Genomic DNA, 23,180 nt, shown 5'->3' with positions numbered 1-23,180 from the left:
TCAAAATATATGCAAAATTTTAAGTGTAGTCTGACCCCAAACTAGTCTAATGTGACACTTGAATTACTGCAGAATTGGAAAATTGCTATTTTTTCATTATCAAACATAATGTTCATATTCTCAATTGCTTTCTCTCCTTCTCCTGTCTCTTAAACTAAGTGGCAAAATAAAGATTTGAAAGTGCCCAGTGATGGGGACACAGGTATCTCTTGTCACACTCTATGCTTTTTTGCAGATTCACAGGTCTCTCAAATTTGTTTAAAAAATCCTAAATTTGTTTTCTCTGGATCAACAACAGCTTTCCCTTGGAGTGTCTTACCTTGCGGTGTTCCAGTCAGATTCAAGAACTGCAGAGAAGAGCCCCAACTTGTGGTGTTCCTACTGCGCTTAGTATAAATGCAGTCACAATGGCCAATTTGGGGGTAACCCCTGGGGATCAGGGGACAGGCATAAAGCCAGCCCTGCAAGGCCAACATGAGACAATCCAGAACCCCTCTGTGCTCATCTTTGGCAAGATTTTAAAACTAGTTTGTCATTTGGTGACGGTACCAAGGGGTCAACTCAGAGATGAAACTGACCAAAACAGCAAAATCCCCTTCATCCCACATATGGTAATTTAGACCTTCCATCTGGACTATTCCGGCCATGCAAAATGCAGACAGATTTTCCTTGTGAGTCCAAGTTAAATGTCACACAGAAACAAACACGAGCTGCACCCCGTGATGAACACACTAAGATTCAGGTGCAGGAACTGGGTCCCTGTCGTAACCTCCTTTAGCTGACATGAAGTTTGGGGATATAGAATGAAAACTAAGGACCCTCTCAGGATGGAGGTGCATGAGTAAGAAGATGTGAAAATGGGACTCTGTCTAGGTCTGACTGCTCTTGGATGCCCAGGGCAAAATAGCTATATGTTCGAGTGCCTCCTGCCTTCAGCTGGGCCACCCAGGCAGAGCGAGTGGAGCCAGTGACAGTTGATCAGGGAAGGAGATGGGGTCTGAGGGAGGGGAGGCCGGGGGGCGAGAGCCAGCAGCTGGGAGGGCAGATGCCATCAAGGCAGGATACATGCACGGATGGAGAGGTGGCAGTGAAGCCCACCCAGCTGTGCAGTTAACTTAGCTGAACACCTGTCATTGTTTTACATGAAGGAAAAAGGCCAGCGAGGAGGCCCTCACAACAGCCCAGGTGCAGACAACCATCTTCAGTCGTCACATCAAAGAAGCAACCATTGCCAGAGGAGCTAATGCAGAGGACAGGAGAGTCGCTATGTGTTTCTGAGAAGCCTCGCCACAGTGACCACACCCTGAGCTCTTGGGTGAGGACAGGCGGAGGACATGCAGAGGACAAGGAGCCCTGCAGGTGCCCAAGAAGCCATGCTGGACCAGAACCTGGCACAGCAGGCTCTTCACTCCAACCAGACTTGGCATGAAATGGGCGCAGGAGGACAGGAGAAAACAATCGAACGTGGCTTAGTGACGTAGAGGGCTCACCGTGGCAGGGTTACAAGCACTTTTTAGAAGTGAGTGAACTGGAATCTTTGCCGTTTTGTTTGTCCTGGGCAGGAGCACAATGCACAGAAGGTCATCCTGGTGCAGGGAGGAAATGGCCGGCAGACTGTTCTTGTCAGCTTCTTCACTACTGCGACCCCAGAACCGGACAGGAACAAGTAGAGGAGAAAGGTGTGTCTAAGGGCTCACGGTTCAGAGGTCTCAGTCCTTTGACTCCATTGTTCGGGGCCTGAAGTCAGACAGAAATCATGGGAGAAGAGTGTGGCAGAGGGAAGCACTGGGGACATGGCACCAGAAAGCAGAGATATAAACCCCAAAGGCATGTCCCCAGGGACCTGCCTCCTCCAGCCACACCCTATTTGCCTCCAGTGACCACCCAGTTAATCCCTATCAGGTTCATAACCCAATCCTGTCACTGCTAAGCTTTCCTGTATTGTGGTATAAATGGAGGACCCTGGGGATAGTCAGCTGACCTTTAGTGTCTATGGAAGACAGAGTCCAGGGAGGGCCCCTGGGCATGTGCCCATGTAGGGCTGTACAAGCCAAGGCTGTTAAAGCTTGGGGGGACATCTCACATTTAAACCACTGCACTCTGGTCTTTCTTCTTTATTACAAAGCTATGAGACAAAATCACAAACTGTTGGCTCTCTATCTCTGTAGGTTCTACATGCATCTGTATGATCTCCACCCTAGATCAAAAGTATTCTGAAAAAATAATTGCGTTCAGACATTTTTTTTCTCACCATTCTCCCCCAAGCAATAGAGCACAGCAGCCATTTACCCAGCATTTCCGTCTTAGGGGTGAGAAGCAAGCTAGCTATCAGCTAAGTACAGGACAATTCATAGGTTGTGCAAATGCAGTTACATAGGGGGCTTGAACAGCCATGAATGGGTACATCCCCAGGGGTCCTCCCTGGATCCTGTCCTCCATAGACGCTGAAGGTCAGCTGACTATCCCCAGGGTCCTGCCCAGACCCCATCCTCCACAGACACCAAGGGATGGCTGACTGCTTTCTGCATAGAGTTTCAGAGGAGCCCCAGCTGGGGAGACAGTGGTGCTGGTTCTCCACTTCTCCCTCCATCTCTAGCTCCTTGTTGGCAGCAGAGAACACTCAAGTAGAACATGCTGGAAGAATGGAAAGTGAAGTCTGGGTCTGCAGGCTTTCCGTCTACTCTTCCTTATTAAATGGAAAAGACACTCAGCTCCTGGTAACAACTGACCCAATCACGCTGGCTTCCATCCCATCCTGTGAAGAATAGCAATTAATTACACATCGGTACTTTTCATGCTTTGAACTAAATTGAGATGAAGGAATGTTTACGTGTACACAAGCAACACCAGTGTGAATAATCAACTCGGAAAAAGGGGCTAAAACTCCTTTGGTTTGTGCAAGAATAATGGTTGATTGAAGCCTTGTTATGCAAATAATGCTCACCAGGGAAAGATGGAAAGGAACAACACAAAAGCCACCAAATGAGGGGGACATTCCCATGTGACTTATTTTCTATGTACCTTTCCAGTTTCATTCTCTAATATCACCCTAATTCCCTCACAAAAATTACTTTTTCATTAAACAGAATATAGGTTCTAAAATTAAGGCCCAATATTATATGTGGCCTTGACATCTGGGGAAATTGAAAAAGACTCGAATTACTTAACCCTAAGTCCCCCTTCCAACCTGCCCCTGCAGAGTCATCTCCTGGCCAGGAGCCTCCCGACACACCAGCTCCTGTTATCTTTGGGCAGCCGCTGCAGAAGGATTCCAGCAAGCCCGTTGCATCTTCCAGTGGGAACAGGGTCACCTGGCCCTCTTAACACTAGGGAAGCTGCCTCCCATGGCCCTGTTGCCTCCCACGGCCCATCCTCACCCCCATAATGAGTCACCTGCAGCTGGGAACAGCTTGTGTGGTCTGTTGGCATCCTGTGTACCTTTCTGGCCTGGTGACCACAAGCTGCTGTGGGCTCTTTTGTGTGGTACCCGGTACCGAGTGCTTGGTTCTCCTTGTAACCTCTCCCCCAACAGGTAAATGAGAGGACATTAAAGCAAGTCTGGGAAACTTTAAGAATGTCCTGTTGATCTTTTGAGGTGGTCACAGGACCCTAGGAAGACTAAGGAGATAACTAGTTTTAATTTCTACAAGACAGGGTAAGTCCCACGTCACCCAGTGTCGCGACCCCTTGCCCACAAGGAAGATGCAACTCGGGAATCTTCTTTCGGAGGTTTATTCAGGCCCTTGATATTTCTTCTACTAATCCTTGGATGCCCCTCCCAGCCTTAATAAAGCATCTCAAGCCCCAATGCGAAGCTGCCACGTGGAACTTTCTCATAGGGTGCTGAAAAACCATGCGCCAACTCTCCCAAAATGGGCTCCCCTGTGTGCTTTGCTTTGTTTTACAAAAATACTTAACCAGAGAAAGCTGTCCTCTTAACAGGATTTAAAGGGCAAAATACCACATTCCTCACTACAGGCAGTTAGGGTGCAGATCTCCAGGTCTCACTCACCTTGCATACACGTGCCCATGTAGATTTGACCAGCACCTATTCCTTGCCCCTCATCCCTGGTGACCACTGTTTATTCTCAGCCTCTGTAAGTTCACGTTTTTAGATTGCCCATGTAAGTGGGCAATCTAGCCAGATTTTTCTGTGCCTGGCTTATGGAATTCAGCACAACGTCCTCTAGGTTCATCCAAGTTGTTGCAAGTGCCGGCATCTCCTTCCTTTTCAGGGTTTAATAATATTCCACAGTACATCTGCCAATTTTCTTAGGCATCCATCCATCTATCCATCCATCCATCCATCCATCCATCCATCCATCCACAGGACATTAAAACAGATTCCATTTGTCCCTTGGCGGTCGCGAAGGGTGTTGCAGCACACCCATGAGTATAGATGTCTCTTCCACATGCTGATTTTATTCTTTTGAATATACACAGAAGAGGGTTTGCTGGGCCATATGGTCGTTCTATTTTTATTCTTCCAAGGAACCTCCACACTGCTCTCCATGGTGTCTGCACACATTTGCACATTTGCAAATCCTCGGTGAATAAAGCTTAATGGGAATCGAGGATGGGGAAGGCTGTGAGTCAGCCACACCCTTCAAACCAGAGGAGTTGTTAGGGGAATGGGCGTGCGATGTTGGAGCCCACAGAAAATAAGCTCAGTGGCCTCGGAGAGTGGCACTGCCATGCCCAAATCCTATGGAAGGTGACACTCACGGCAGGAGTACACAGCACACATGCTTCGGGAGACATGAGGCTGGGGTCTGGTGCTGGCTCTGCCCATTGCCCAAGGGTCTGTGAGTGAGGCTTCACCCCGTTCCTGTTCTCCCCAGTGCTGTCAGTCTAAAGCCCTAAAATGGTTTCCTGTGACATCTGAAAAACCTGCCGTCAGCTGGACACAGCGCCTCCTCCCCACACTCGATGCTTCCCAGGATGGCAGGGACAGCCTGCCTGTGTCCACGAGTGCTGCACTGGACCTGCTGGCTGCCTGCAGCTGTGTGCACTGCCGTTTCTGCAGATCAAGGCATAAGAGGGACTGAGTCCAGAAGACCCAGACCCCTCCACTTCCACCCAGAATGCAATTAGAACACATCCAGGGCTTGACAACTCCCTGAGGACAGTTCTGTTCTTCTGGCTCTAAACCCAGAGGGATGTGAGGCTGGAGCCGCTTCCATGAGGGAAGAGCCTGTCTAACCATGGGACACACAGAGCAGAAGGCAAAAATGAAATAAGATGGACTGTACCTGATGAACCCCTGGATGCTACTGCACCTGCAGTCCACTCTTCCCCTGAATACTTCAGCTTGTTTGTTTAAACCTGTTTTAATTGGATTCTCTGTGATTTGCAAAAGGAAGATAACAAACTGATACATTTCATAAACTCAGGACCATTTTTATTGCAATGTTTGGTTTTTCTACTATGTAGAATAGCATCCCTCTCCCTGAAGAAAAGAAGGAAGGAAGGGAGGAAGAAGAAGGAAGAGTGAGTATCGGATGAAAGGTTCTAGCTGAGCACTCAGCCTGAGAAGGGAAGGACAGACATCAATGATCTCACCGTGCCACAAAGAATGGCCGCCTTCTCTCCAGGTGGGATCACTCATGAAATACAGTGGGCTATTAGGCTCATCTGTCTCTCCACGGCCCTCTAATTAAATAACCACCTTTAAAAATCTTACTATTTTGAAAGACAGTAATTTAAGTCATTTTAGTTAGAGGGGAAATTAGACAGACCAGTGGTCTTTGATAAACCAGGTTGTTCCAAACTGGTTCGCTGGAAACCCCTTTCTAAAACACCTAACATGCCACCTGTGGTCCAGGACGGAGGGCTGCCGCCCAGCACAGGGACTCTCCAGCTACGAGGAGACCAAGTCTGAAGGCAAGGACCGTGGCCATGACTTACCCCTGAGAACTGGGCTTTTCGAGGATTTGGACACACAGAAAAGCCACCATACGGCCCCTGCCAGATCCTGCTTCTCCCAGGAAATGTACAGCAGCTGCAGGTGCGGAGACAAACCCAAAGCTCTGACCCCTCGGGTCCACAGAGGACGCCCTGGTGGACCTGGAGGACCATGAACACAGAGGAGAGAGCAGAGAGCGCACAGAGCAGGTGGAACTTTTTAAAAAAAAAATCTGAAATGTTTGAGCATCCTTTGCTTTTGAAAAGGCCAATATTCACAAATACAGATGTGGGAAGGAGATGAAAAAAGCGATTTCTAAATATAAGCATGTGCCCTTCCTATTAAAGGTTGAAACAAACTATAAATAAACAGACGGAAGAGAAGCAGGGAGGGCGGGGTGGGAGGAGGGAGAAGAGGGGAGGCTGAGGGCCTGAGGTGGAGCACATTATTTTATTTATTTTTTTAATTGGTTGTTCAAATCATTACAAGGCTCTTGACATATCATATTTCAAACATTAGTTTCAAGTGAGTTATGAACTCCCATTTTTACCCCAAATACAGATTGCAGAATCACATCGGTTACACATACACATTTTTACATAATGCCATACTAGTAACTGTTGTATTCTGCTATCTTTCCTATCCTCTACTATCCCCCCTCCCCCCCATTTCTCTTTTTATCCCATCTACTGTAATTCGTTTCTCTCCTTGTTTTTTTTCCCCCTTTCCCCTCACAACCTCTTATATGTAGTTTTTTATAACAATGAGAGTCTCTTTCCATTTCCATGCAATTCCCCTTTTCTCTCCCTTTCCCTCCCACGTCGTGTCTCTGTTTAATGTTAATATTTTCTTCCTGCTCTTCCTCCCTACTCTATTCTTAGTTGCTCTCATTATATCAAAGAAGACATCTGGTATTTGTTTTTTAGGGATTGGCTAGCTTCACTAAGCATAATCTGTTCTAGTGCCATCCATTTCCCTGCGAATTCCATGATTTTGTCATTTTTTAATGCAGAATAATACTCCATGGTGTATAAATGCCACATTTTTTTAATCCATTCATCCATTGAAGGGCATCTGGGTTGGTTCCACAGTCTAGCTATTGTGAATTGTGCTGCTGTGAACATCGATGTGGCAGTATCCCTGTAGTACTCTCTTTTAAGGTCTTCAGGGAATAGTCCGAGAAGGGCAATAGCTGGATCAAATGTTGGTTCCATTCCCAGCTTTCCCAGGAATCTCCATACTGCTTTCCAAATTGGTCGAACCAATTTGCAGTCCCACCAGCAATGTACAAGAGTACCCTTTTCCCCACATCCTCGCCAGCACTTGTTGTTGTTTGACTTCCTAATGGCTGCCAATCTTACTGGAGTGAGATGGTATCTTAGGGTGGTTTTGATTTGCATTTCTCTGACTGCTAGAGAAGGTGAGCATTTTTTCATGTACTTGTTGATTGATTGTATGTCCTCCTCTGAGAAGTGTCTGTTCAGGTCATTGGCCCATTTGTTGATTGGGTTATTTGTTGTCTTATTGTCTAATTTTTTGAGTTCTTTGTATACTCTGGATATTAGGGCTCTATCTGAAGTGTGAGGGGTAAATATTTGTTCCCATGATGTAGGCTCCCTATTTACTTCTCTTATTGTTTCTCTTGCTGTGAAAAAACTTTTTAGTTTAAGTAAGTCCCATTTGTTGATTCTTGCCATTAACTCTTGTGCTATGGGTGTCCTGTTAAGGAATTTGGAGCCCGACCCCACAATATGTAGATCAGAACCAACTTTTTCTTCTATCATATGCAGAGTCTCTGATTTGATATCCAGGTCCTTGATCCATTTTGAGTTAACTTTTGTGCATGGTGAGAGGAGGGGATTCAGTTTCATTTTGTTGCATATGGATTTCCAGTTTTCCCAACACCATTTGTTGAAGATGCTATCCTTCCTCCATTGCATGCTTTTAGCCCCTTTATCAAATATAAGATAGTTGTAACTTTGTGGATTAGTCTCTGTGTCCTCTATTCTATACCATTGGTCCACCCGCCTGTTCTGGTACCAGTACCATGCTGTTTTTTTTACTATTGCTCTGTAATATAGTTTGAAGTCTGGTATTGCTATACCACCTGATTCACACTTCCTGCTTAGAATTGCTTTTGGTATTCTGGGTCTTTTATTTTTCCATATGAATTTCATGATTGCTTTGTCTATTTCTACAAGCAATACCATTGGGATTTTGATTGGCATTGCATTAAACCTATAGAGAACTTTTGGTAATATCGCCATTTTGATGATGTTAGTTCTGCCTATCCATGAACAGGGTATATTTTTCCATCTCCTAAGATCTTCTTCTACTTCTCTTTTTAAAGTTCTGTAGTTTTCATTGTATAAATCTTTCACCTCTTTTGTTAGGTTGATTCCCAAGTATTTTATTTTTTTTGAGGATATCGTGAATGGAGTGTTTTCCCTTATTTCCATTTCAGAAGTTTTGTCGCTGATATACAGAAATGCCTTTGATTTGTGTGTGTTGATTTTATATCCTGCCACTTTGCTGAATTCATTTATTAGTTCTAGTAGTTTTTTTGTAGACCCTTTTGGGTCTTCTAGATATATAATCATGTCATCCGCAAATAGTGATAATTTAAGCTCTTCTTTTTCAATTTTTATGCCTTTAATTTCTTTCGTTTGTCTAATCGCTCTGGCCAGTGTTTCGAGAACTATATTGAATAGAAGTGGTGATAGAGGATATCCCTGCCTTGTTCCAGATTTTAGAGGGAATGCCTTCAATTTTTCTCCATTCAGAATGATGCTAGCCTGGGGCTTAGCATAGATAGCTTTTACAATGTGAAGGTAAGTTCCTGTTATCCCTAGTTTTTCTAATGTTTTGAACATAAAGGGATGCTGTATTTTGTCGAATGCTTTTTCTGCGTCTATCGAGATGATCATATGGTTCTTATTTTTAAGTCTATTGATATGGTGAATAATATTTATTGATTTCCGTATATTGAACCATCCTTGCATCCCAGGGATGAATCCTACTTGATCATGGTGCACAATTTTTTTGATGTGCCTTTGTATCCGATTCGCTAGAATTTTATTGAGGATTTTTGCATGTAGGTTCATCAGAGATATTGGTCTGTAGTTTTCTTTCTTTGATGTGTCTTTGTCTGGCTTCAGAATCAATGTGATGTTGGCCTCATAGAATAAATTTGGAAGACCTCCCTCTTTTTCTATTTCCTGGAATAACTTGAAAAGTATTGGTATTAATTCTTCTTTAAAGGTTTTGTAAAACTCCGCTGTATACCCATCCGGTCCTGGGCTTTTCTTGGTTGATAATCTTTTGATTGCTTCTTCAATTTCATCCATTGATATTGGTCTGTTCAAATTGTGTGTGTCCTCCTGACTCAGTCTGGGCAAATCGTATGTCTTAAGGAATTTATCGATGTCTTCACTATCCTTTATTTTATTGGAGTGTAGGTTTTCAAAATAATTTCTAATTGTCTTCTGTATTTCTGTAGCATCTGTTGTGATATTGCCTTTTTCATCCCTTATGTTAGTAATTTGATTTCTCTCTCTTCTTCTCTTCGTTAGCATGGCTAAGGGTCTGTCAATCTTGTTTATTTTTTCAAAGAACCAACTTTTAGTTTTGTTAATTTTTTCAATAGTTTCTTTTGTTTCAATTTCGTTGATTTCCGCTCTGATTTTAATTATTTCTTGCTTTCTGCTACATTTGCTATTGTTTTGCTCTTCCTTTTCTAGGGCTTTGAGATGAAGTGTGAGCTCATTTATTTGTTGGTTTTTCCTTTTTTTGAGGAATGACCTCCAGGCGATGAATTTCCCTCTTAAAACTGCTTTCATTGTGTCCCATAGATTCCAATAGGTTGTGTCTGTATTTTCATTTATCTCTAAGAATTTTTTGATTTCCTCCTTTATGTCTTCTGTAACCCTTTGATCGTTCAGTAACATACTGTTCATTTTCCATGTGATATTGAATTTTCCCTTCCTTCTTTTATCATTGATTTCCAGTTTCATTCCATTATGATCAGATAAAATGCATGGTATTATCTCCACCCCTTTATATTTACTGAGGGTTGCCCTATGGCATAATATATGGTCTATTTTTGAGAAGGATCCATGTGCTGCTGAGAAAAAAGTATATCCTCTTGATGATGGTTGATATATTCTATATATGACAGTTAAGTCTAGGTTATTGATTGTGGTATTGAGTTCTATAGTTTCTTTATTCAACTTTTGTTTGGAGGATCTGTCCAATGGTGAGAGAGGTGTGTTGAAGTCGCCCATAATTATTGTGTTGTGGTCTATTTGATTCTTGAACTTGAGGAGAATTTGTTTTATGAACTTCACAGCACCATTATTAGGTGCATAAATATTGATAATTGTTATATCTTGTTGTTTAATGGTTTCTTTTAACAGAATATAATGTCCTTCCTTATCCCTTTGGATTGATTTAGTCTTGAAGTCGATTTTATTCAATATGAGGATGGCCACCCCTGCTTGCTTGCGAGGAGCGTGTGCGTGGTATATTTTTTCCCAACCTTTCACCTTCAGCCTGTGTATGTCTTTTCCAGTCAGGTGAGTCTCCTGGAGGCAGCATATTGTTGGATTTATTTTTTTAATCCATGTTACCAGCCTATGTCGCTTTATTGGAGTGTTTAAACCATTAATGTTTAGAGTTACTATTGATATATGGTTCCAACATGGCGGCCGACGAGCAGGCAGCATTTTCTGTACCTCCGCAGTAACGGGATCAGAGAGACACATAAATACAGTTGCATGGGACCTGCTGAGGAACTTCTAACAATATTCCATTGAAAGGAGACCTGCCGATAACTAGTAAGTCTGTGGGAGGGGTCAGTTTGTCTCATGCGAGTGAATCTAGGCAACGCGGATCAGGGACACAATCCCACAGGGACACAATCCCGCCGGCCGTGGCCGAACTGCAGTGAACTGCAGCAAACGTACGAACGGCCGCGGCGGACTGGGCCCCCGCAGGCCTAGTCTGTGAACTGCCTCTGGCGGTTTGGCGCTGCAAACAACACCCCCACCCCACTCCCAGCCGGGAACAACGCGGATCAGGGACACATTCCAGCCGGCCGCTGCCGAACTGCAGCGAACTGCAGCGAACATACAAATGGCGCAGCCGGACTGGGCCCGCAGGCCTGAGTCTGTGAACTGCCTCTGGCGGTTTGGCACTACAAACAACACCCCCACCCCTCCCATCCCACCCCCAGCCAGTTCGGAGCTGCAAACCACACGACCCCCCACCCCCACCCCCACCCCGCTCCTGTGAACAACTCCTGCCCACTGGGCTCTGCAAATGGCCCTGACCACACGGCAAACGGACAAATAGTCCCGACCACTGGGCACTTCGAACAGCCCTGCCCGCACGGGGGAATCAGGAGTGGCGCGGGACCCACCGCACGGAACTCCCAGCTACGGCTCCTACCAGAGGTAACATCTGAGGTCTCTTGCACCAGTTTCCGGGGGCGTGACTACCAGAGGGCAAGCAAATTCGCCGCGGGTCCTCAATCCCAAGCCCTACAAACTTAGGATTCCAGGGAATGGCAAACAGGGAGAGCGTGCCCAGGTGGCCATGAAAACAGGGCACACAGGAGCAGCAGACCTGGCGTGTAGCCAGTATTGTGGTGAGCATTACCGGTGAGCAGACCCGCCCAGTCCGGGAGGAAAAGCTGCTGCACAGTGACAGGCTCCCGCCTACTAAGAAGAGAAACTTAGCCTGGTGGGCACAGCTTCACCTAATGGAAGAATAGTGAATTGGACTCTAAGACTGCATTTATTAATTTTTTTTTTTTTTTGTGGATGTTGTGGTTGGGTTTTTGTTGTTGTTGTTGTTGTTGCTGTTTTTTTAAAAAAGTGTTTTTAAAATTCATTTTATTTTATTTTATTTTATTTTTTAATTTTAATCCTCATCTCTATTATTACTATTGTTATTTTTTTTAATTCTTTTAAATCTTCAATTTTTTCTTTCTCTTTCTTCTCTTCCTCTGTCTTTCCATTTCTTTTCAATTCTCTTATTCCCCCTTCCTTGAATTCTACCTGGTTACTCTCATTCTCTTTGGTGATTTCTTCCCTTCCCTGCTAATACCTTTCCTCCCAAGCATCAAATAAATTTATAGGAGTAGACAGTAACTCAACAGTCAAACAGAACAAAAAGCAAAATGAGCAGTATGAAAAAGCAAGGAAGAAAAGGAGTACAAACAACACAGGACAGCCCAAATATTCAGAACGACATAGAGTCATCAGAAAAGTGGTCATATAAAGAACTCAGGGAACACCTTAGACAGATGGAATGGAAACTTAAAGAGGACACAAGACAGCAAATTCAAGCAGCGAAAGAACACATTGAGAAGGAATTACATAAAATGATAAAAGAAGAAGTTAAGCATCTATATCAGGAGATAGAGACTATAAAAAAGAATCAAACAGTAATCTTAGAAATGAAGGAAATTATAAACCAAATTAAAATCTCATATGAGAGTATCACTAATAGAGTGGAGCAACTAGAAGCCAGAACGTCTGATAATGAAGACAAAATATATCAACTTGAAAAGAGTCTAGCCAACTCAGATAGGATGGTTAAAAATCATGAGAGAAACATACAAGAGATATGCGATAATATAAAAAAAACAAATTTAAGAGTCATTGGGATAGAGGAAGGGATAGAAATTGAAACCAGGGGAATGAGTAATTTACTAAATGAAATAATTACAGAAAACTTTCCAGAAATAAAAAAGGAAACAGATATACAAATTGTAGATGCATACAAGACACCGAGCATACAAAATCACAGTAGACCAACGCCAAGACACATTGTTATGAAGATATCCAATATACAGAACAAAGAGAGAATATTAAAAGCTACAAGAGAAAGGAGACAGATTACATTCAGGGGTAAACCAATAAGGTTAACAACGGATTTTTCAACACAGACGCTGAAAGCAAGAAGATCCTGGAACAACGTATTCCAAACACTGAAAGACAATGGATGCCAGCCAAGAATCCTGTATCCAGCAAAATTAAGCTTCAGGTACGACAACGAAATAAAAATCTTTCACGATAAACAAAAACTAAAAGAATTTGCAGCCAGAAAACCAGCATTGCAAAGCATCTTGAGCAAAACACTCCACGAGGAAGAAATGAAAAACAATAACCAAAGCCAACAGTGGGAAGTACCTCAGTAAAGACAGACAGAGGGGGGAAAGCAAATCATGGAGAAACAAACTAAATTGAAAAAAAAAGAGATAAATAATCAAACATGGCTGGAAGAACATTATCTTTCTTTCTTGTGGGATTATTTCAAAACAAAGCCCACTGATGTGTTTTACTCTGATTCACTAATAAAGAAAAACTTAAAAAGCAAAATTCAAACTTCAAAGCAAAACCCAAAGCAGAGCATCTCTTCCTTGATTTCCACCTGCATCGCTCACGGGGATCTGCAGACCTGGAAGTGCCACAGCAACTGTGGCATGCACCAGGGGATTCCTCAAGAGCCAACCCGTGTGGCCAAGGTGTGCAGGCAAAGGAACACTGAGAACATGGCTGCCAATTGCCCTGGAAACTGCTGAGCCAAATACTCAGCCAGGCAGAGGTCCTGCATGCCAAAGGAAGCAGGGAAGACAAAGGACAAGGCCACAGTGCTTAGTGCCCGTGGACCTCAGTATGACCCTCCACTCCTGCCTCCATTTCCAGGCTCTTCTCAGTCACCGCTGGGCGCCACTCAGTGGGGCTGGCTGGGGGCAGTTTTCATGAAAGCCTCAGGGAATCGGTTCAGAATCCTAGCAGCTCCCAGGTTCCCATAGGTGATTTTCTTGCAGGTAATCCTTGGGGTCCACCCTCGGGCGGCCATACCTCCACCTTTGGCCAGCCTGGGCACTGCAAATGGCTGGCAGCCTCTGCTCCCTGTGGCTGCTGGAGCAAATCTAACTGTAAGGGAAGTTAGAACATGTAGTCTAACTCTACCCTCACAAAGCAGAAGAAATGAGTTTTGGTTAACACATAGCATCTCTACCCACTTAAATGAAAAAACAGTATCAGGAAGCAGCTGGAGGTAAAAAAAAGACACTCTGCTTTAAACACCAAAATAAAGTCCAATGTCATAGGCAGACAAGATAGTCCACAGATGAGGCAGAGTAGGCAGGCTTATAAGAATAGGAAAATGTACAAAGGACAGGATGGTCACAGTGACATTACAACCTATGAGCAAAGTGCTCAGAGTTTTAGGCATGAGGAAGGAGGAGTTTTGGGAATCAGTCACAACTAGTGGAGACCTAGTGACCCAATAGGTATTTAGGAAGGTTTGGAGTAGGAGTGGGAAATAGAAACAGGGTAAAGCAGGAGCTGGGATGGAATAACCCACACTCTGGAAAGATCACAGACATGGGGAACAGAGCACAAGTGTGGATAGTCAGGACAGGTTATTTGTGAGATGTCTTATTCAAGAATAGCATGTCAGACAGGAGCTGGTCAAGTTCCTTTTGCCCAGGATCAGCATCAGTCCTGGAATAATACAGAGCCTCTTGACAGGATTCAGCTGTAAGGAGAGGCATAAGGGAACAGGTAAGACCTGATATAATCCATCAAGTGTTACAGTAAGTTTTCTCAGCTTCCTGGTCACCAACAATAGCCCTAACTAACCCTAACTTCCTCCCAAATGTCCTGGAATGAAACAGCATTATTGAGTCCGTTCAAACCCTCTAGGGCACAAAGCAAATGCCCATTAAGAGGATGGAGGACCTGGGGTGGTTTATTTTCTTAGAAGAAACAACAATAAAAATAATGTTCAATATGTGCAAGCACAATTCTTGGGCTTTTGACATGTTTAAGCATTTAATCTTGATTAAAAACCTATGATTAAGGTTCCTTTATTACCCCATGATTACAGATTAAACACTGAGCAATGGAGTTTTAAGTGGCTTATCAAAGCAAGCATTAGAGCTGGGATTCAAAGAGAACTGACTCCAGAGTGGATGATCTTAGAAAGGCCACATTTGACCAAAGTTTCATGGAAACTTTTACTCATTCAGTGGATGAAGATGTACCCTGAAACTCTTTCCCAAGTGTCTGGTCTAATATTTTGTTTTCAGAAACCTACCCCATCCTTGTGCAATGAAGACTGAGTCTCCCACTTCCAAGAAGAAGACATTAACAGTTTCCTAATGAGGCCATACTCTCAAATAATGCAAGCTATCTGCACTAAAAAGTTGTGAAGTAAAATATGTCACAAGGAATGATTGCAGAAAGTCAGGGTTAGAATGAATTTTAGACTGATCTACTTGCACTAGGAAACCACCTTACTCAGCATAACTGAGTCAAGAGGATTATGACTCAGAAACTTCTGACAGTGATACAACTGCTTTAGTTCTTAAATGGCTAAGGGACAATGTTAAAAGGGCGCAACTTCATAGAATTTTATTTTTATAAATTGAGGAGTCTAGTATCTTGTCTAGCTAATCAAGAATTATATAGTAATCTATCCATTTATCTGTCCATGTGTTTATTCATTTGCTAAAATATTCACTCACTCAAAAATATCTACTGAACCAAAACTTGTACTAAAGCCTATGTGTTTCTAATTCTTTCAAGTGGGATTCTTCCTTATACCTCATTTTTGAGATTTTGGTAAGCTCAGAGCTGGGATACCATCATATATTAATAAAGTTTATATTAAATATGTTTCAGGAATCATAATCAGGTCATTAATTATGGCACTGTTTGAATGTTCCTGCCACTAATCCAAAGTAAAGAATTCACCTTTTACTTTGGAATTCTAAGAGGATTTTTTAGAACCTAATTATGCTCCAAGATATCTTTTCCATACCACATGCTTAGTTTCAAACCAAACATGAATAAGTTTCAATTAACAGTATGTTTTTTTCAAAACCAAATAAGTACTCAGTTTTCTTTCTTTTTTAAGTTTTTTTTTAATATTTATTATTTTGTTTTCTTATTTTCATGTGGTGTTGTGGATCAAATCCAGTACCTCACATGTGTGAGACAATCCTCTGCCACTGAACTACAGCCCCAGTCTCAGTACTCAGTTTTCTACAAACAGGGTCTATAGGAGTTGTAAGGTTCTTGCTGTCCTCAGTGAAAAGTGCATCACCCATGACAAAGACATGTATTCTGAGTTAGCACCCTAGCCTTACAGAAGAGTAGGAAAAAGGCCTAAAGAATGTCTCATGGCCTGGAATACTAACTGGCTTGAAAAGCTATTTATTATCTGGTCATCAAAGTTATATGCATAGCCATGAAGAAGTCACTTAGCTAGCAGCATGTCAATCATTCAAAGACTGGGCAAACAGGATTCCAGAATGATATTTCCATTTTGGTTTTCCAAGTTATATGGTTCTAATGGATGATCTTCTAATGTTACATGATTTACTTGTTTTCTATTGGAGACCATGCACACCACAGTGTTGACACAGCCAATTTTTACTTGGGCTAAATTTGATGGAAAAATAAAACTTTTCTATCAGGTTAGAAAATAGTCAACTCATTGCTCTTGACTAGATTATTTAAACAATCAAAGCAAGGTGACAACTCTTCTTATTAGGTACTTGAGCCACTGTCAGTTGAAATATGTTTGTTTTTATTATAGTATATACTTACTTAGAATCCTGAAACTGAACTCAGACTTTCTCCTCATGTGCAAGAACACTGTAAGACAGAACTGGCTGAAAAAAGGCAAGACAATATCTCTAGGCCTTTTCCCTGCTCTCTTGCTAGCCTAGAGCTAGAGCAAAGGCATCCAATTAATTCTGCAGAGGGGCTCTGGGTCAGTGTTTTTGTGGGAACAATACTGCCCTCCAGGGAGAGGTTGGAAACTTGCAGGAGCAGTTTATGGTCATCATAATATCTGAGGTTGCCAAAGGAACATACTGCTGAATTGTTTTCTTTTTCTTTTTCTTTTGGTACCAGAGATTGAACCCAGGGTCCTATAAATACTGAGCCACATTACCAGTCCTTTTTATTATTATTATTATTTTTATTTTGAGGCAAAGTCTTGGTAAGTTGCTTATGGCCTCGTTAATTTACTAAGGCTGGCATGAACTTGGGATTCTCCTGCCTTAACCTCCTGTACCACCATATCTGGTTGAGATTTATGTAGGTGAAAGCATCAGATTTTTATCATTTCCTGAGTCTAGATAACATCTCTGACTTACACATTAAGAATCATTTGCATGGTGTAGACATACACTGAGTATACTAGCTTTAGTTCTATCATCCACTGGCATCCTTCCTTATTTTTTGTCTTTTGCACATGGAATAGCTTCTAACATTCTTACTTGTCTCACATCCAATATTTTCATTATCTGAGTAAGCATCTGACAATTTCTATATCTTTTCTCATAAAGATGTGCGTAATTGTTATATTGAAAGTCATATTATTAAAAATTGCTTTCTTCTTATTTCTCCAGCCTCAAAGTAGTCTCTAATGCAAGATTTATCTGTCCTATAATAAACTTTATGCTCACTCCTCCTGCCCATACCTGTTGTTTTTTGTTTTGTTTTGTTTTTAAATATTGTTAAATTCTGAGAAATGCTAGCATTGTTATTGTGTAACAGGTAGCTTACAAAAATCTAACTGGGCTTAAAGGAATAAAACAATTTAGTAATATTACTGAGGTAAAATTAAATTTGAAACCATAAAATATAAAAACTGTATATTTATTTTATATAAAGAATCCAAGGATAACTTCTTCCAGAAGAGCCTTAAATTTATATTTCTTCAAAGAATTTGGAAAATCATTGTTATGCTGATCTCACTCTGAAGTTTAATCTATATAATATACCATATTTATTTTAGTTAACATGCATAATTTTGTCTACAAGTTTTGCTTAATTTTTGATTAAATTTAATTTAATGGGCATAGTCCCTAATAGTACTACATTTTTAACAGCTTTTGAAAGCAGTATGGATAAAAAAATCTAAAATATCTAAAATGAGCCATAGACAGATACAATCAAGCCTTGAAACATCTTAATATTGATTTCAATTATGCAGATAATTTACACAATAAACGTTTTTTTGGCTTTAGTCTTGTACTTTTGCCTAGTCGTGTAATTCAAGTAGAAAAATAATTATTGTTATGTAAGGTGTAGAAAACTTGCACATATTCTGGAATATGAATTTGTGAGAAATTTTTGGCTATGATTTGAGAGACTTTTACTAACTATCTGTGCCCTTCCTTCTACTCAGCAAGTCTATTCATCTAGAGTCACGCTCACACAGTAGCTTGAAAATACATGTTCAAGTCTTTATTGTAACTTTGTTTATAATAAAAGAAAATTGTTAAAAAAATGAACCTACCCTCAATTATATATAATTAAGGCATGCATGTTCTTTATTCCAATCTTAACTTTTTACCCTACTCAAGTAATTGTCCTCAAGGCCTTCTCTCCATGCAGTGCCTCAGAGGGAATATGAGCCAGGTCAGCAAAGTCACACACATCAACAGTTTGACCCAAGGCTCAGGTTTCTGAATCTTCTCATCTTCAGAAAAATGGGCTTTTAGAAATCTTCCCTGCCACCTTATCTTAATGAGAAAGATTTTCTTGAGCTCATTCCTGCCTTAAATATCATTTGAAACTTTTTCATGCCATGTATTCACAGAGAGTAGAGAATACATCAGGCCTTGATTCTTACCTGTGTGTATTAATTCTATTTCAGAGATATCCAGGTCCTAGTAGAAGTGTGCTAACCTGGTTTTAATTATACCAGGTGTTGAATAGAGGTCTGAAATTCCTTGCCAGGTTTGCATCCTGGGAAAACACAGTGATCACCTGTGGCAGTTTCCCTGAATGGTGATATCACACTTGTACAGCTTGGTTCTATATCCCAGCAAGCTCAAATTCAGGATTCAGTAAATAGAAGAAATGCAAGGCATGGTAGAAATATGGGCCGTCTTTTACTCAGAGGCAGCCATAGCTATTAGCCTGTCTCCCCGACCCTTCAGCTTCAGCCCCTAGCCAGTTCCATTTTAGCCCCTCCTCGCACCCATTTCCATAGGCCTTTTTTATATGCAGTTGAAACAAAGAAGGTACACTGCCAACAGGTTACATGGGGTGGGTGAGGGATGCTTTCAAGTTCATGTTTATGACCTTGAGTCTATATGCTGAATCACAGTGTTTCTGACTTGACTAATCATATAACATAGCCCACCAAAATTCTCAGTGAGGCAGCCTAAATATAGTCATTTCTGGCTTGCCCTCAAAATCTACCTTTTTAGGATACCTTAATGTATAATCTACACATCTGAAGTCGTCTGTAATGATCCCTTTGCAAGGAGAGCAGAGCCCTGTATTCAAAACAACATGACCTGCAACAATATACAACTTAAAGACAAGCCCCATCCCTTATGATTACTAAAAGTAATTGCCAATTTCATCCCATTCTGAGATGGCAATTAAAGTCTTTCCAGCCATGTTCAATTGTTCAGGAATAGACTTGATTCATCAGGGTTGTTCAGCAAAGCTTACAAGCATTTCAGTTCATACCCAGAAGAAATCTCTGGTATACATGTATACAGTTCACAGTGGTGTTGGTGAGGATACACCTACAGATGAAAGAACAAAGCAGTTACAAGCATTAGCACAGGTAAATCACATGCATCTGGGAAAATCCATGCCAGCTTTGAGTCCTGGGAAAGCACAGTGGCTGGATATGGCAGCTTCCCTTATGGTGATATCACACTTGTACAGCTTGGTCCTGTACCCCAGCAAGCTCAGTGTGCATCAGCACCAGGGAACTCATAATTGGTCAAATGGAAATAACAAATGTGCACTTTAAAATTTGTGTCCCATCTCTGATATCTGAAACAAGTCATCCAGGGGGAGGGGCTTCATTAGTTATCCATGGCATTACAAGGAAATCACACTTCAAACATGTTCCCTGTGGGGCTAACAGGGCTACCCAGTGAAGGGGGGAGAACTTTTTTGTCCAGAGTCATGTCCAATCCACAATCTGCCCCCTAGTTATTCCAGTGGGAGCAGGCAAAAGAACATTCCCTCATTTCCCAAACCCAGTCTTAAGTTCAACATCCTTTGTTGTTACCTGGATGCATTTTGGTGTTGCTGTGTGACACAGCAAAGCTTCCACATAGCTGTTCCTGCTCACTGGGGACTCTCATTCAGAGCTTTCACAGCTAACCATAGGCACTGTGCCCACCCCCTTTGTGGAAGGTGTGTTTTCTGCAGACCTAAGTTCTTGCTTAAGCAACCCATTATATCTCTCTGTGGTTCCTGCAGCCTGTGGGTGACATGGAACCTACAGCTTCCATTGAATCTGAGTTGCCCATCACTATACATCCTGACCTGTAAAATGTGTACCTTAGACACTTTCTATTGTGATGTGCTGGTTATACAAGGCTGATAACACAGTGTGAAAATCATAGTGCACTGACTTGCTTAAAAACTGGGTCAGGCAAACAACATGCCTGTGGTCATATTCACTGCTGCCAAGGTGAACAATACAGGGTGATTGTCAACATATCATTGTGTCAAAATGATGTGTCTCCACAATACCTAGCAATATGGAAATCCAAAGCATGGTGAGTGTGTACACTCTTGAGCCCAAACCACACATGCCTGGTAAGCCTCTACCAGGGCACCTCATTTTAAAGGCAAACCCCACTCTGACTACATTCCACATCATCTTCATACCTGCATATTGAAGGCAGCGGTGCAACTAAGCCACCAAGTTGGTGGGAGGCACCCACTCTAACTACTACACCCTATCCAAAGCATCTGCTTCATCATTCCCTGGGCTAGTCATGGGGGGCATGACCCATAATGTGCCCCACAGTTACCTGTTCTTGGTGGCTTAGCTCCCAAGGCTCTTGACACAGAACTTGCACCCAATACACAGCACAACTATCAGTACATATCACCATGGGGAACGCTTCATTTGCTTTCACCATTTAGCTCAGCTCACTGGCTTCACTTGTCTTACACCTATATCAAACCAGACAGTGCCTGTTTCTGACTTCAGAGCCACTGCCAGCCACACAGGCAATTGTCCATGACTGCAATCGTTAGTGTAACAAACACTGAAGTGTATGGATGCCTTACTTCTGAGGTATGGGCTTGTTTCTGGTTCACCTACATAGGTAATAGGCCCTAGCAGCTCTCTCTTTCTTGGCTCATGCCAGCTCCTAATACACTTGGGCTCTCTTGGCACTGGCTGGCTCCTGGAAAATTTGGGTTCTCTGGTGCCTTCCAGGTTCTAGTATACAGTGCTCTCCTGGCTCATGGTGGCCTCCAGTACATCTAAATCTGAAGTTTGTGAAGGATCCATAACATGTAGCACATGGGGTGTCTTGCCCATGTCGGCCAGCAGCACCTTTAAATCTCACAGGCATAACAACAAATTGACCAGGGGCTTTTCCCAAGTCCACCATCTCCAACTTGACTACTTGGGCCAGCTCAACTTGAACTTGACTACTGGGCCAGCCCTGCTGGCAGCTCCCCTTCAGAGCCATCGGCTGCACTGTTTGATTTTTCTCTTTGACCACTGGCTGGACTTGCAGGCGTTAACTTTCCTCCTCCTACTGGGACTCCATCAGCATGATGGGGGAGGCTGAGGGGTATTTTCAAGGTATGCAGATCCTCTTCTGGCAACCATACTCTGGTTCTCAAGGCTTCTTCCTTATGTTGTGACTTCTTCTTCTTGGCAGTCTCTGGTAAAGCTGCATCAGTGTTTGCTCTCAGAGCTGTAAGACACATTTACCCCATGGACCCAGCAACTGTGCATGTAGCTCCTCAGGCTATTAATCTGTCTCACTGGCACCACCACTGCCACCTTTGTCCTTGGCCATGGGCTGACACCTGGGCACCACTGCTCAGTTCAGTCTGCTCCAGCAGGTCCACATTCACTGCAGGTAATCAGAAGCCTTCTCTATGCTCACAAGGGACCTATTCACCATATCCCAACTCTACACAGGAATTTGTGCTAATAGGACCTTGGCAACTGAGTGCTACATGATGCTCATTAGCCACAGGTCCTTCCTGTCCACCAAGGTTAAATCATCTCTCACCTGTGGAACATCCTGCCAATTATTATGTGGGGGCTCAGACCCAGGAAACAGATTTAGCAGATAGAAGAAGATGTAAGACATAGTGGGAATATTTGTCATCCTTTATTCAGAGGCAGCCATAGCCATTAGCCAGCTTTAGCTTCAGCCCCTAGCCAGTTCCATTTTAGCCCCTCCTCACTACCATTTCCATAGGCACTTTTTGTATGCACTTCAAACAAAGTAGTCACACTGCCAACAGGTTACATAAGGGGATAGGGGTACATGTGTTGCTCCCTTCGACAAGGGTACATGGGAGACAGGCAGGACCAGCCTGTCATCTCCAAGGGGGAGTGAGAGGGTAAGGGTCGTGAACCAGTCCCCACCCCAAGATTGGGAAAAAAACCCGCACTGAGCCAGGAGTTGTGTCAGCCATGAAGATGCAGCAAATCTCAACTTTATTGTGTCAGGGACAAGTTATATAGTGATAGAAGGAGGGAGTAAGGAGAGAAAGTAGCGAGAACCAATAGGGTGCTGTTACCATACTATCACTAGGGGCCTAGGCAGATTTCAGGTTAAACAGGTGGGGCTAAGGTCAAAAGCCAGTGGATGTGTAACCGATGTGATTCTGCAATCTGTATACAGGGTAAAAATGGGAGTTCATAACCCACTTGAATCAAATGTGTGAAATATGATATGTCAAAAACTATGTAATGTTTTGAACAACCAACAATAAAAATTAAAAAAAAAAAGCCTGCACTCGCAGATTAAAAGCCCACATGCACTAATCCAGTCTGGTCACTTATACGGAAATACTGTGGAAGAACCCATGAGGACACCTCAACCAACACCCAATAATGGCCAAACTCCCAAAGGAGGTAAAATGTTCCAACATACATGCTCACAATTCATGTTTATAACCTTGAGTCTATACCCTAAATCTTTTTCCTGGGTCAGAGTCCTTGCACAACAGTAGGGCACAGTTAAAACAAGACTGTTTGCTTTGCAACTTCATTACCTAGCTGGTGAAGTGTCTGTGGTGACAGGACAGGAAAGAGGTGTGGTCCGAACTGAGATCAGACACTGGTGTTTTAATTTCTGTTTTACTTTTGTCTTTTTAAAGTTAATCAGACATTCTTGTACCTAAAGTACAGGTATGGGAGTGGCTTCATAGAAATATTTTATATAATCCCTTGCACACACACACATACATACTTGACTAGTTTGGTGATAAGCATCAGT

The sequence above is a fragment of the Ictidomys tridecemlineatus genome, chromosome 1 (genome assembly GCF_052094955.1).
Source record: "Ictidomys tridecemlineatus isolate mIctTri1 chromosome 1, mIctTri1.hap1, whole genome shotgun sequence".
In the NCBI taxonomy this organism is placed as follows: Eukaryota; Metazoa; Chordata; class Mammalia; order Rodentia; family Sciuridae; genus Ictidomys; species Ictidomys tridecemlineatus.
This window is presented reverse-complemented; position numbering follows the sequence as displayed.